Below are 12,806 nucleotides of genomic sequence, written 5' to 3' on the forward strand. Positions count from 1 at the left end.
TGTGACTGTTTTCAGAGCCCTAACGGTAGAGTTTTGACTGATCTTTTTATTATTATTATTATTATTATTATTATTATTATTATTATTATTATTATTATTATTATTATTATTATTATTATTATTATCATTATGTAAAACAAGATATTTCTATTTTTGCAAAATTTTATTTTTACGGAAAAACTTATTTCAGACAATAGATTTATAGTTTTAGCAAAAAAAAACAAACAAACTTTAAGATGCCAGTCTAGCTTTAAAGTAATCTACATGTGTCATTAACCTGTAAATGAAGAACATCATTGAATGTGACCAATAAATAAGTATAACAAAGTGCATTCTGTGTTTGTAGAGTATATGATCTTGAAATAATATTTATAAACTAAACCATTAAAGGGCTTTCTACCTGTTTATCTGTGCTTTGCTTCATCAGCATCAGGCTACTTCAGTAAATTTCCTGTTTATCTCCTTGGTTTATTGAAGCATGTTGTAAATGGAAACAGTTGTGCATAATTTATGACTCCACAGAAGTTAAAAAAAACAAATGGCAGTCAAAAAGGATGTGATCAAGTGATTTATCAGTGGCTGCAGAGCACCATTGTATTCATCCATTCATGGTTTTCAAGCTCTGCTGAGGTTGCTGTGGCATCATTTTCCTGCAACACTGAGCTATTATTAGGGCCTGCATGCTGCGTAGACTCTGCCCCATTTTTCCCTTCCTGTACAACTCCTCAGAATGTTGAAGTTGCAAAGCTCGCACAGGAGAGGGGAGGAGAACAGATGCATCAATCACAGGAAACAGTTGTTTGAGGATGCCTTGAAAAGACAGACCTGTGATGGTGCCTGTGATGGTGCTAATCTGATTGTGACACTGTTAGCCTTAAACAACATGCACCACTGACTACCATCAGATGTGTTTTTGACAGCACTGGAGCATTATCTGTACAGTATAGAGCTCTTTCTTGTATGATTGTGATGTGTCATGAGAGAATAACAAGAAGTGCATTGTGGGAAATGTGTTTATTCAACAATAGGTGAGGATAACAGGAATAAACAGCTCACTCTGGGTGAAGAATAGCAGGATTACAGACTATGAGAGGAGTTCATGTAAGGCAGTAAAGTGGTCCTGATGAAGGGATGAACAATGAGGAAGCTGGCCCATGATGGGGTGTAGTGACCAGGCATGAATGAGAGCGCAGTGTGTCTTTGCAGCCAAGCCTATGGTGGCACCGCGGTCAGGAGGCCTGCTGCTTTAATGGTCCATAAATCTGTGTGGACTGGCTGGTCTGATGCCGCCCCAGTGAGACCCTCTCATGCGGAAAATGAATCAGACCATTTTTACCGAGCGCAAGTGTGGAAGCTCTCACCCTCCCCTGCTGCCAGCGAGCCGATAAGAGCTGCCGCACACGCACGCCACTCCATTTCAGCAGGTCTGGAGCTCATAAAACTCTCTATTAGTGACAACCCTTGTTTGTGTGCTCCCCTTCATTCAATCAGTCCTCCTGCCTTTGTTGTTCCCTCTCTGTTTTCTTTCTTTTTTTCTCATTACACCTAGCTATGGTCTCTGGAATGGAAACGCTGATGTTGACGGGTTGGTACACAAACAGCAAAGAGGAAAAAGGTGTTAAGATAAATTGCATTCCAGGAGAAAGTGCAATGATGCCCTAGATTTATGATAATCTGTCACACACGTAGACTGAAAGAAACCAGTCTTGGAAGAACACCACCTTAGGCCATGTCCATATGAAGCCAGGTATCTGGAAAACCACACATATTTTTTATACGTTTAGTCCTGACATCCATATGAAACTGCAGCTTTGCGTCATTAAACACAATGTTATCTGAAAACTTCGGCAAAACATCACAGCTGAATGACGGGGGCTCATTCTGATTGGCTGGCACAGGTTTTATGCGAGTAGCAACCTCCAGAAGAAGAATATGGGACAATGCTGAAGTGCTAAAATCTGCTGTTTCTCTACTGTCCACTTGAGGCTGGCACTGGAAGTACCAGAAGTCACAAACACACCAAGCCAAAAAAGCAGTTTTGAAAGCAGAAATTAACCTATTTACAGCCTGGTTCAAAAAACGTCTCCTGTCTGAGTCACTAATTTTATTATCAGCACACACTGAACAGGGGGTGAATCATTTTCTAACTCAGCCGTTCAGAGGCCCAATCAGAGGCACAGCTCAAGTCACGTGACCAACAGGCGCCCTATGGCTGTACCCAAAGCCCTTGCCACTACCAATATGGCCGCTATAGTCGATGTGCTTCATTTACCATTTCAGAAACAGACGAGTGACGACCGGGAGACTACATCCATGTTTTATACAGTCTATAGAATAATTTTACGTCTGGAGAACTCTGGTACTTTTACAGGTACCAACCAAATTATGTCAAAAGTACCAGGTACCGATTCACATAAAATCAAAAGGTACCATGTTTAGGTAGCTAAATGCATTCTTGTGGCTGTGAGGGAGAGGAAGAGTAGGTGATTTTTCATACTTGATATGAGCAAAGCATTACAAGGTTACATAGTGAAGAATAAATATATTAAATTGAAAAGAATCTTGGATTTTATTATTTAGCAAATTGATATTTTTTACCACATAAACACACAAAAGTACCAAAAATGGGTTGTGTTGAGCACCGATACCGATTGCAAGGTACCAGTAATCGGTACCGTATCATTTCAAATGTGAAAATTACCCATCCCTAGTGTGGATGAAAGTATTCTTTTAAAAATGAACAAGGGGGCACTTTCATTTTTGAAAATACCCGGTTACACATGGACATGGACATAGCCTTCGACACCAACAGCCAATACGAGGTTGGGCTGGAAAGTTCATAGCCTGTTTATGAAGGAGTTCTGCCAAAGTGATTAAACTTGGCATGCATTAAATTCAACATTTTCTGACACTTGCAGCATGGTTTATTTCTCAACTCAGTTGATGTTTTCTTGGGTTGTTGCTGTTGCATGTCACTCAATGGTACTAATTTTTGGTACTTTTTTGTGTTTAAAATATTTCTTTTTGTTTTAATTTAACATATGTATTCTTCAATATATAACCTTGCAATGCTGTGTTTATGTCCAGCATGGAGAATCACCTACTCTTTCACTCCCTCACACTCACAAGGATGCATATAGGTACCTAAACATGGTACCTTTTGATTGTACGTGAATCGGTGAATGGTACGTTTGACTGAATTTGGTCGGTACCTATATAAGTACCTAATTCAGTACCCATTCTTTGTCGACCTTGGGTCATCTTCAAGGCTCTCCCTACCCTTCTTGACTTCAGTGACTCACTTTTTCTCAGTTGATAAAGCTGGAGCATCAACCCCCTGATTTAGCAACCATGTCGGCGTGAATGTCCTTGGAAGTTAACCCCTTTTTCTGCAGATATTTAATGACACCACCAAATTTTAGCCAGATTCACAAAATGTCTCTGATTCTACTTTTCAAAGCCTTCAAATGTTGTATTCAATGCATGCCAAGTTTCATCACCACAGCAGAACTCTTCCCTAGTCAGGCTACGAACTTTTCAGCCCAACCTCGTACTTTGGAGAGTCCACTGTACCCAGCTGTGTTTAGACAGGTGTTAAATGTTCACACCAAGGCTGCCTTTAGCTCACCAACAGCCCCTTTCACACAGGACAGGAGGACTGTGACATGCATTGGTCAATGTAAATATCACAGAGATGATGTTGATGGTGGCAGTGGTCTCATAAAAGGTTGTTTTACAACAAACAACAAAATCCACAGACTGAACACTATCAGATGTTGATATTTGTGACCTTCTATCTCAGATTCTGCATTAAATTGAAGATATCTAGTTGTAGAAATTCATTAAACACATTCAACTACTCCAAACCAGGCATCTTATTTCCTCCTTGATCTCATGCACTCATCCACATCCACTGTGTAACGATACGCCAAATGTTTTCTGATTGAGTTTAGCCAGAGAAACTGTGATAAGGCACAACAGTGTCTCACTTTGTCTTGGAGAGGTGAGGCAAGTGTAGCAACAATGGAGTCACGTGGTCCGCGCAGAGGATTCACATGTAAGCATCACCTGCAGTTGTTATGGGAGCCAGACTGACAGCCTACCAGCACCCTGAGCTAATTAGTTTGAACCTCCTTTGAAATGCGAAGTGGGAGAGTCATCAAGAGAATTGTGACGTAGATTAAAGAGTGCACAGAAATGCAGGCAGGAACAGGCAGAGTGTGCTCACACTTGCACTGAAGCTGCTTGATACTACGACGTGCAATCTTCTTTGATAAGACTGGCCAGAGTGGGTACTGGTTAAACAGGTACTGTGTGCATGCTCTCCTGGGGAGACTGGGTCACATCAACTGTCAGAGGAGCAGCCAGAGGCTACCTGCTGTGCACAGACACGCACTTTAAGTCAAGATTACATCTCTTCTGGAAGGAGAAAACTGCGACAGACACGCACTGCAGACAGCTTTTATTTATCCAAAAGTGCTGCTCAGTAAACACTCACAGACTGAATCCACTCCACTGCAGGTAAAGCCGTGTAAACAGTGCATGTCTGCGCTCTCTAACTGTCAGCAGATCAAGCAGGCGTGGTCAACTTGTTTCAGATTCAACACTTTCTTTGTTCTCCAGGTTTTGTTTTCCCTGGAGGTTCTCCCGGCTCCTGCCTGCAGTTATCCTGAGCTGAAGAGCGTGTTTGCCTCCAGAAGCCTTTGTTTGACCATCCTTTCTGCTTATGAGTTGTGTCAGCGGCGCGCTCATGTTATCTGTCAGCTGATAAGTGCCTGCTTTAATGCACGGGCAATAAAATGCTCGACATGTAGGGCAGGGGAATGATCTCCTCAGCAGTCAAACAAATATCCTGTAATTCTGTATTGATTCAGCCTATTTGTCAAGGTTAGTCTGGGCAAACGCTTGTGCAAATAGACACGAGTGTTTATTTGCTCCTGTGGAGGGTTCAGCATGTCAGCCATGAACTAAAGAGAGCATGTTATTGTATCATATTTTATGAGGGCTTGATTAAATTATCCCTGATGTTTACTGAGCTCAGGACATAATGGTATAGCTGCACAGGAAAGGGATTTTTTTTCCTTTTGTTTGCGGGTTCATGGTTGACTAAAAAATAGGGACAAAACAAACGTGAAATTATGCAATAATCACACAGATTTGTTTTAGTGTAATGGTTTAAAAACCAACATGATGGATAATAATTTCCCAAAAAATTAACAACAACAACAAAAAAAGTATTTTTTTTAGTTCAATCTCACAATTCTTACTTTAATCTCCAAAAAGAAGGAAAGAAAATATTTGGACGTTTTTCTTAATTTTGACTTTAATCTAATAATTTTGACTTACCGTAAATCTCAAATTTTCTTAAACAACACCAACAGAAGTCCTTTTTTACTTTAATCTTAGAATTCTAACTTTGATCTACCAAAAAATAAAATAAAATAAATAAATAAATAAAATATAAAAGAAAATAAAAACTTTTGAGGTTTTTTTTTTTAGATTATAACTCTTACCTCAGAATCTTGACTTGAATCTCAGATTTCGGAGGAAAAACAACAACAACAACAACAACAACGACAACAAAAAAGTCCTTTTTTGCTTTAATCTCAGAATTATTATTTAAATCTACCAAAAAAAGGACATTTTTCAAAATTATGACTTTAATCTCATAATTTTGACCTGAATCTCAAATTTTGTGAACAATAACAACAACAGCAAAATCAATTTTTTCTGACTTTAATCTCACAATTCTCACTTGAATTTAAAATTTAAAAAGGAAAAAGACAAAAAAGAAAAATAGAAAAAGAAAAAAAATGGATTTTTTTTTAAAATTCTGACATCAATCTCAAAATTCTGACTTTAATGGCAGAAAAAAAAATAGATATAAAAAGAAATTTAGATTTTTTAAAAAAAAAATCCTGACTTTAATCTCAGAATTCTTACTCAAAAAAAAACAAAAATAAAAACAAATTGGACTTATTCTTTTTTTTTTTTTACTTTCAGTGGCCCTAATCCTCTACTGTAATGACTTTTTGAAGTAGAAGCAGATGTGAAAAAGATTGCTGAGAAGAGCTCATTTAGTCCAGAATCCTGTGGAGAGATGACCAATCCTCCGTAGCTGGGGGTAATAAGTGATCACTAAACAAAGAGATAAATGACTTTAAAATGCTTATCAACCATCAAACACAGAAACAACCAAAACAAGCGGCTTTAATCTCTGAAAGGACCAAAGCAGGGGCGTTGCTGGAAAACACTTAACCCCCCTGGAAGCAAGCTGTGACAGGACTCCTCATTAATGAGCATAATTAGCTCAAACTCTTTGTCTGACAGGGTCACTCCTGCTACACTTGGTTATCCTCTTGGTTTTAAATAGGACGTGAGTGTAACAGATGACCTAAAATGTAACTGCATCCATCCAGACCGTGGTTCCAGGTGTACTGGACAGAAAAGTCTGATTAGTCAATTAAAACGTCAAAAATTAAAATCTAGAGGGTGAGTTTCTGGAGATAGAGCAGGGTGTTACGAACAGCTATCACAGGTTGGACTTTATTAAAAACGTCTGATTGGACCTTGAGGGCCTGTGTCCTTTAGAGCCGTTTTGCGCTGGTATCGCCCACAACCTGAATTTCAGAGCGCTTCTCACCGGCCCTTACTGTTGCTAGGTTACAAAAGTTGTCCTGCAGCACCTCTGCTTCCTTAGTAGTGACTGTTATGTCAGTTTTAAAAGCTCTGTATGTATATTTGCTTTGATGCAACAGTGTTCAAACAAAGAGGGATATAAATCATGAGAAACTGCACCAGGAAAAAACACAAGTGTTGGATCTCTGCTATTATTTCTGACAAAACTGATACCATTCTAGATTCTGGTAAGTGTGCAATCAAAACATGACACCAGTGACTGATGAGCCAAATGATGAATTATTTCAACAGGAAACGCAGAGGGTATTTTGGCGCTGAGGCTAAAAACTCTGCGGTGCGTTTGGTCAAAGGGGGAAAAATGCATTTCCAAAGCAAAAACAAAAGGATTAAGGACATAGTCCTTAAATCTGCCAAAGTGGATGAAAACATATGTCAATCCACATTTTATTTCTTTTTTTTTTCCCTTTGTTTTTTTTTTTTTTTGAAAATTTTGAAAAAGAAGAAAGGCGATGGTTGGCAAAGGCTGGAAAAAAAGCCAAAACATGATGTCAACAAAATCATCAACAATTTGCACTGAAAAAAAGTCTGTGCCTATAAAAAAAAAGGCATTAAAACAATATGTACATTTGTTGCACATATTAAAAGTGGGATTACTGCAAATTAGCACAAAATAGCATGATGCTACTCTGCCTTCTGGTATTCCCTCTGTTGCTGGGTTAGCACAGCTAGCTCGTCTATCTTATTGGAGATAGATCTTATGTTCCCAATAACGATGGATGGAAGGACAGGTCCATGTCGTCACTTCTTAGCTCACACCTGAAAACCAGCACGTCGTCCTCACCTCTTTTTCCTCACCTTGTGGTAAACATCTGGCCTAGCACCAGTTAGCGCTGACATGCTAAAGGCTGCTAACAGCTGATTTAACATGTAAACAATGCGGCCATGGTTACATGTAGGATCTCCAGACAAACACAGGAGCAAAAATTGTAAAAATATCACTGAAGACAAAACCAGTTTGGTGTCCACGACCAACAAATGAGCCATAAAAAGTAATGGTTCACTCCAAATACAGAAATGACGAAAAAGAGACAAAAAAATTACAAGAAACAGACAACAGGCAGCCCCAACCAACAGGATCACATGACTTTTGTTTGCACTTTGATTCAAATAAGCTATTTTTGTACACCCCACTCTATAGTGCCACTGAACAACTGGTCACAACTGCTTTTCTTGAACGTAACCGTACTGTGTCAGGTACCTGAACTTTGCTCCTTTTGTTTCTGCATTTACTGCTCTTTTTCCTCTTTTATTGACCTATATCACTGCTATCTCACCGCACTTTTAAGCACACTAAAACTGCATGACTCCCACATAATGGCCTTCAAACAGCCCCAGCTACACAAGACACCACCTGCAGAGCCGATTGAGTTAACCCATTGATCCCCGGCAGCTCAACTGCCATGCTTCGTTTTACCATTCAGCCCTAATGAGTGCTTCTTGGAAGCAAATGAACACTTACAGTCAATTAAATGTAAATTAGATGGACGATAAAGGAAGGAGAACCCACTCTGACTTGTACCTGGAGTTGAAACTCCTCTGAGGAGAGTCTGTGGAGATGATTTGACTGGGAACAACAACACAACACCAAAAAGCTTTGTTCACTGACACTCCCTTATCTTTTCACAGCCTCTGGTCCTCCCCGCCTCGCCGTGGTCACAAACGCACTTTATCTCACGGGACAATGGTGGTCTTGTGCCCAGCAGTATCGTCTGGCACTACCAGCTCGGTGGTGGGCTATGACACGTATGAGAGATGGCTACTGTTCTTCCAGTAATGTGGAAAAGTCTATGCTTTATAAACGAGGGAATAATCTGTCTGGGTGCAGCTTAAAGATACAAATCATCACCGTTAGAAATGATTCAATGAGAAATATGCGTTTGTGAAAAGACGACCTGAAAGGAAGTATATGAGAAGTTTTGCAGTCTAGACTTTTTTATTTACGGATGACTAAGTCAGATTTTTACTGTCTTGTGTTTTGTTCAGGGGCTGTTTAATCAAAGATGTCATAAAACGTAGTCAGTTTCCTGCATTCATAGGTTTACAGCCTTGCTCGGAGCATGACATTGGACGTTGGCGACCCCAAACCAAACATTTGGAGCATGCCATGCAGCTCACATAAAGAGCTCCTCATGTTTGTCTAACATGTTCTGGGGTTATGTCAGCCAAAACCCACTTGGAACAGAAATTTAGCTGCAAACCTCTGAGTCTTGTTTCTGCAGAGTGCATGTAAAGTGAGTGTGACCCGATGCCCGAGGGGCAGCGTATACCCTGCCTGAGTCTGAGGGGAGCCTGGCTGCGAGGCTGTGAGCGGGCACACGTCTGCTGTAGTGTGGAGAAAGTGGTGCAGTGCCTCTCTGTGCCTGGCTGAGCACAGGGTAATGAAGCATGGCAGAGGAGAGAGGAAAGAGGAAAGGAGTGTGTCTGCAGGGTAGGCATGGCCCTCGTGTTCCTATGCAACCAGGGCGGATGGCTATAGCAGGACCGCCTCTTTTCTGCTTACTTGTCATGCTGCTGCCACGCTTTGCTCTGCTCATTCGGGTTAGTTGTCCCTTTCTTCCCTCCTTTCACATCCTTCTAGCCTCCTAACATGTGCATTTAATTTACAAAGCAGCCATTGCCCCCTGAAACACACAGAAGGGGGAAGCTCGAAAGCTTTCAGATTGTTGTGGTAATGTTTTCCAGACTGTGGGTCAAACACACTCTCATAAAACCTAACACTGCTGGGAAAACATCTAAACAGAAAATTAACAAAGTTTAAGATAAATCTGGCTTTATTTCAAATTTACGTAATGTTTGACAAGCTAATCAAAACCAGTTTTTGATTTTAAAATACGGGAAATTTTCCAGCGCCCACTGCAAGCTGTCTCACCTGGTCACAAAGGGGTAAAATACGGTAGTTTCCCACCAAAACAGCATCTATGGTTTATTCCTGCTGCTGGCACCTCGAGACAACTGCCACCCAGGCTCCTGCAGGTGACAGTTCTTGTGAGGCTAGTGACAGAGTTCAGTTTAGTGAGGCAGAGGACTGTTTTATTATTATATTATAATAAGGGAGATTTCACTCAAGGTCCGCGGGAAAGAGGGGTAAAAACGTTAGTTCCCCAGCCCAAACAGGAGACTTGACGACTCTGAGCTAACGGCCGCATTCGACCACATGCTAAATACGACATTAGCCAACATTAGACATTGTATTGCCTTTATTTATGCTAACAATCTGTCCCAGGCTACCATTATGTTGTTGCTGAGGTCTTGCATTGTATCAGCTAGGCTTAAAGAAATGTAAGTTTTCAAAAACTTTTTCTATAATGGAAATATGGTCTATTGGAGGGTAACATGCTTATTTTAACAGTTGTTAGAACATTCAGTGGCTCGTCAGTTGTTTTACTTTAGCTATCTGGCCATTTGTGCACAAAAAAGAAACAAACTGCTGAGTCAAAAATGGTCACTGCATGAGTTACTGTTAAAGAAAGAAAGAAAGAAAGAAAGAAAGAAAGAAAGAAAGAAAGAAAGAAAGACAGAAAGAAAGAAAGAAAAATAAATCAATACATGAATGAATGAATGAATGAATAAATAAATAAATAAATAAATAAGCAAACAAACGAACAAATAAACAAATAAATAAATCACATTTTAAGAAGGGTGTATATGAGGCTCCTTGGGCTTTTGGATGCAGCTTCAAGTGGACACTTCAGGAACTGCAGCTTCGTACACTTTAGCATTAGCTTCATTATTCAACACCAGATTTCAACAATGAAAACTTACAATTTGACAAGTACTAATGCAAGCATTCAAGCATTTTGTAGTAAGCATTATATTAGCCTATTCCTTTTGCAAATGCACACAGAATAGTTGTTACTATATAACTGTAATTTCATTAGCTCCTGCTCAGTTGTCACTTCTGGGCCTCTAAACATGTGTGTCAGTGTCTGTGTCTGCTTCTAACCCCCTCCTCTGCCTGTGTGTGTTGATGTTTTGGTTGTACTGGGAAGTTTCTGGGTGGAGAGTAAGCATGGTTACCTCAGCCAATCACAGAGCACCCAGTGTGCAAGTGACTTTTTGTGTTGATTAGCGAGTGGAAGAAGCTAATCAGAGCAGCTAGGATAGAGTACGTAGCACCGAGGAAGAAAAACAACCAAAGTGAAACAAATGCCAAACGAGGGTGAAGCAGTACAGGACAAAGAGCGATGCGAGTTAGCTTTCTGCTAACCAGGTATGTGTCAAATACCTGTGATTAGCTTGTGCTAGCATGCTAAGTCCGTTGCACGGCTCTTGAGTCTCTCCCATGTAGAAACATGATGCTACAGGTGGTTGCTGGACTAGTGAGTGTGTTCACGTAGTCACAGTCTGGGGCTGTGGGTGTGTGCTGCTGCTGGCACTGAGCCAAGGAGGAGGGGCCCAGTTTGGAGTGTGTTTACCAACACTTAACAAAAAATCCTGCAGACCCTACCTTTAATCCTCCAGCTTTAAAAGACACAAACAGCTTTTTGAGTTTCAACAATGCCCCTTGTTAAAAGTGATAAATGTATGACTGCATCTGTGCTTCCCACCTTGAACATGGCATCTGAGTGTGACTCTGCTTCAAATTTCCAAGAACAAGAGATAAGACACATTTTACTGTCAAATCTCACATCACTAAAAAAAACTTCATGAAAATAAGAATGCTGCTGATTTTTTTTAAACCTTTTTGTATTCGTTCAGATCAGTTCCTTATTTCCTCAGCTGACTTCTCCTCCTTCCTGTCTGAGTGACAGTTGGCTGCTCTTGCCCTTTTAACCAGAGGTCGACTGAGAGCAGATGTGCCATTGTTTCAGAGGTGCTGCCTTGACTGATATACTGATACTCTCTGGGCCTCACCTCACCCCCACGCTCCTCTGTTTCTGGTGCACTTTTTATATTTGCATACGGGCGAGTAGATTTAACAAACATGGCAGTCATTAAAAAGAAAGGGCAGTGACTCGAATGAAAGATCAGCTACAAAAAAATTAGAGACTGATAAAAATAACTGAGGTGTGGAGGAAAAATGGTCTCTGGGAGAAGTCCAATCTCATGCGATCTTTTTTTATATCTTCAAACTCCAAATGTTGTCTAGGAGCAAGATTTTCGTGTATTGTGCTGTGTCTGGGTTAAAGCTCAACTGAGCAAATTGTGCTTAACTTCATCGTAATCTGTTTGATTTACAGTTCCTGTAATCTTAGAGCCCTTAAGCATGACAGTATGTTCCCTTGTAAAGATCATACATGTGGAGAAACACGCCAGGTGCTGGGTAGAGTAAGAATATCTCAAAAAACAAATAGGATTAAAAATAAGGTAGTTAAGTTTCAAGCAAACTCGTAATCAATTTATCATGTGATTTCTCACACTGGAAAGTGCTTTTGTTGTTGTTTTTTTAACTAATGAAGAGAAAGTCTGCCTGAAATAAAGCCTTCAATTTAAGTAGTGACAGATCAAAAGTGAAGCATAAAATTAATCTGTAAAATGTAGTTTGTCGACTTTACTTGAAAAAACTTAGGAAACCGATTGCCTTAAAATTTCAGGGTTCAGGCTGTCTGTGCTCTGAATGGCACAGACCAGCTGATTATGCTCCATGGCAACAACTAGCTGTCTTGTCTGTCTAAACCCTAACCCATCAACCCATCTCAATTAATAGCATATACTCTAAATACACAGTAAAAACCATGAACTATGTGGGCCCATGCCTTGTAGAGCACAAACAGCCGGTCCGTGCAGATCAGCACAGACAGCTGGTCTGTGCAGCAGAGCACAGACAGCCTGTGCTGTTCCACGGTGTAACATCTCTGGGGTTTGATGATGGTTAATCTTCACTCACAGCATTTAAGTGAAGGTTTTTGGCCTAAAGAGTTTTATAACTTTCATCATCAGAAAGTTTTATTAATTAAGTGTAAACACGGAAAGTCAACAATTTAAGCAGATATCAGTTACAATCACTCTTTATTTAACAGAAAGAATAAAATTTGATTTTACAGTGACTTCATGTCTGCAAAATAAACACTATCATTATTGGGATCATTACATGCCTCTAATGAGTGGTGCCTCAGAGTCTCAGTTTCACTGTAAATAGTTAGCTACATGGAGACTTCAGTCAGGCT

This window comes from Halichoeres trimaculatus, unplaced genomic scaffold (genome assembly GCF_033239565.1).
Source record: "Halichoeres trimaculatus isolate MK-OKI-2021-1 unplaced genomic scaffold, fHalTri1.1 fHalTri1_scaffold_8, whole genome shotgun sequence".
In the NCBI taxonomy this organism is placed as follows: Eukaryota; Metazoa; Chordata; class Actinopteri; order Labriformes; family Labridae; genus Halichoeres; species Halichoeres trimaculatus.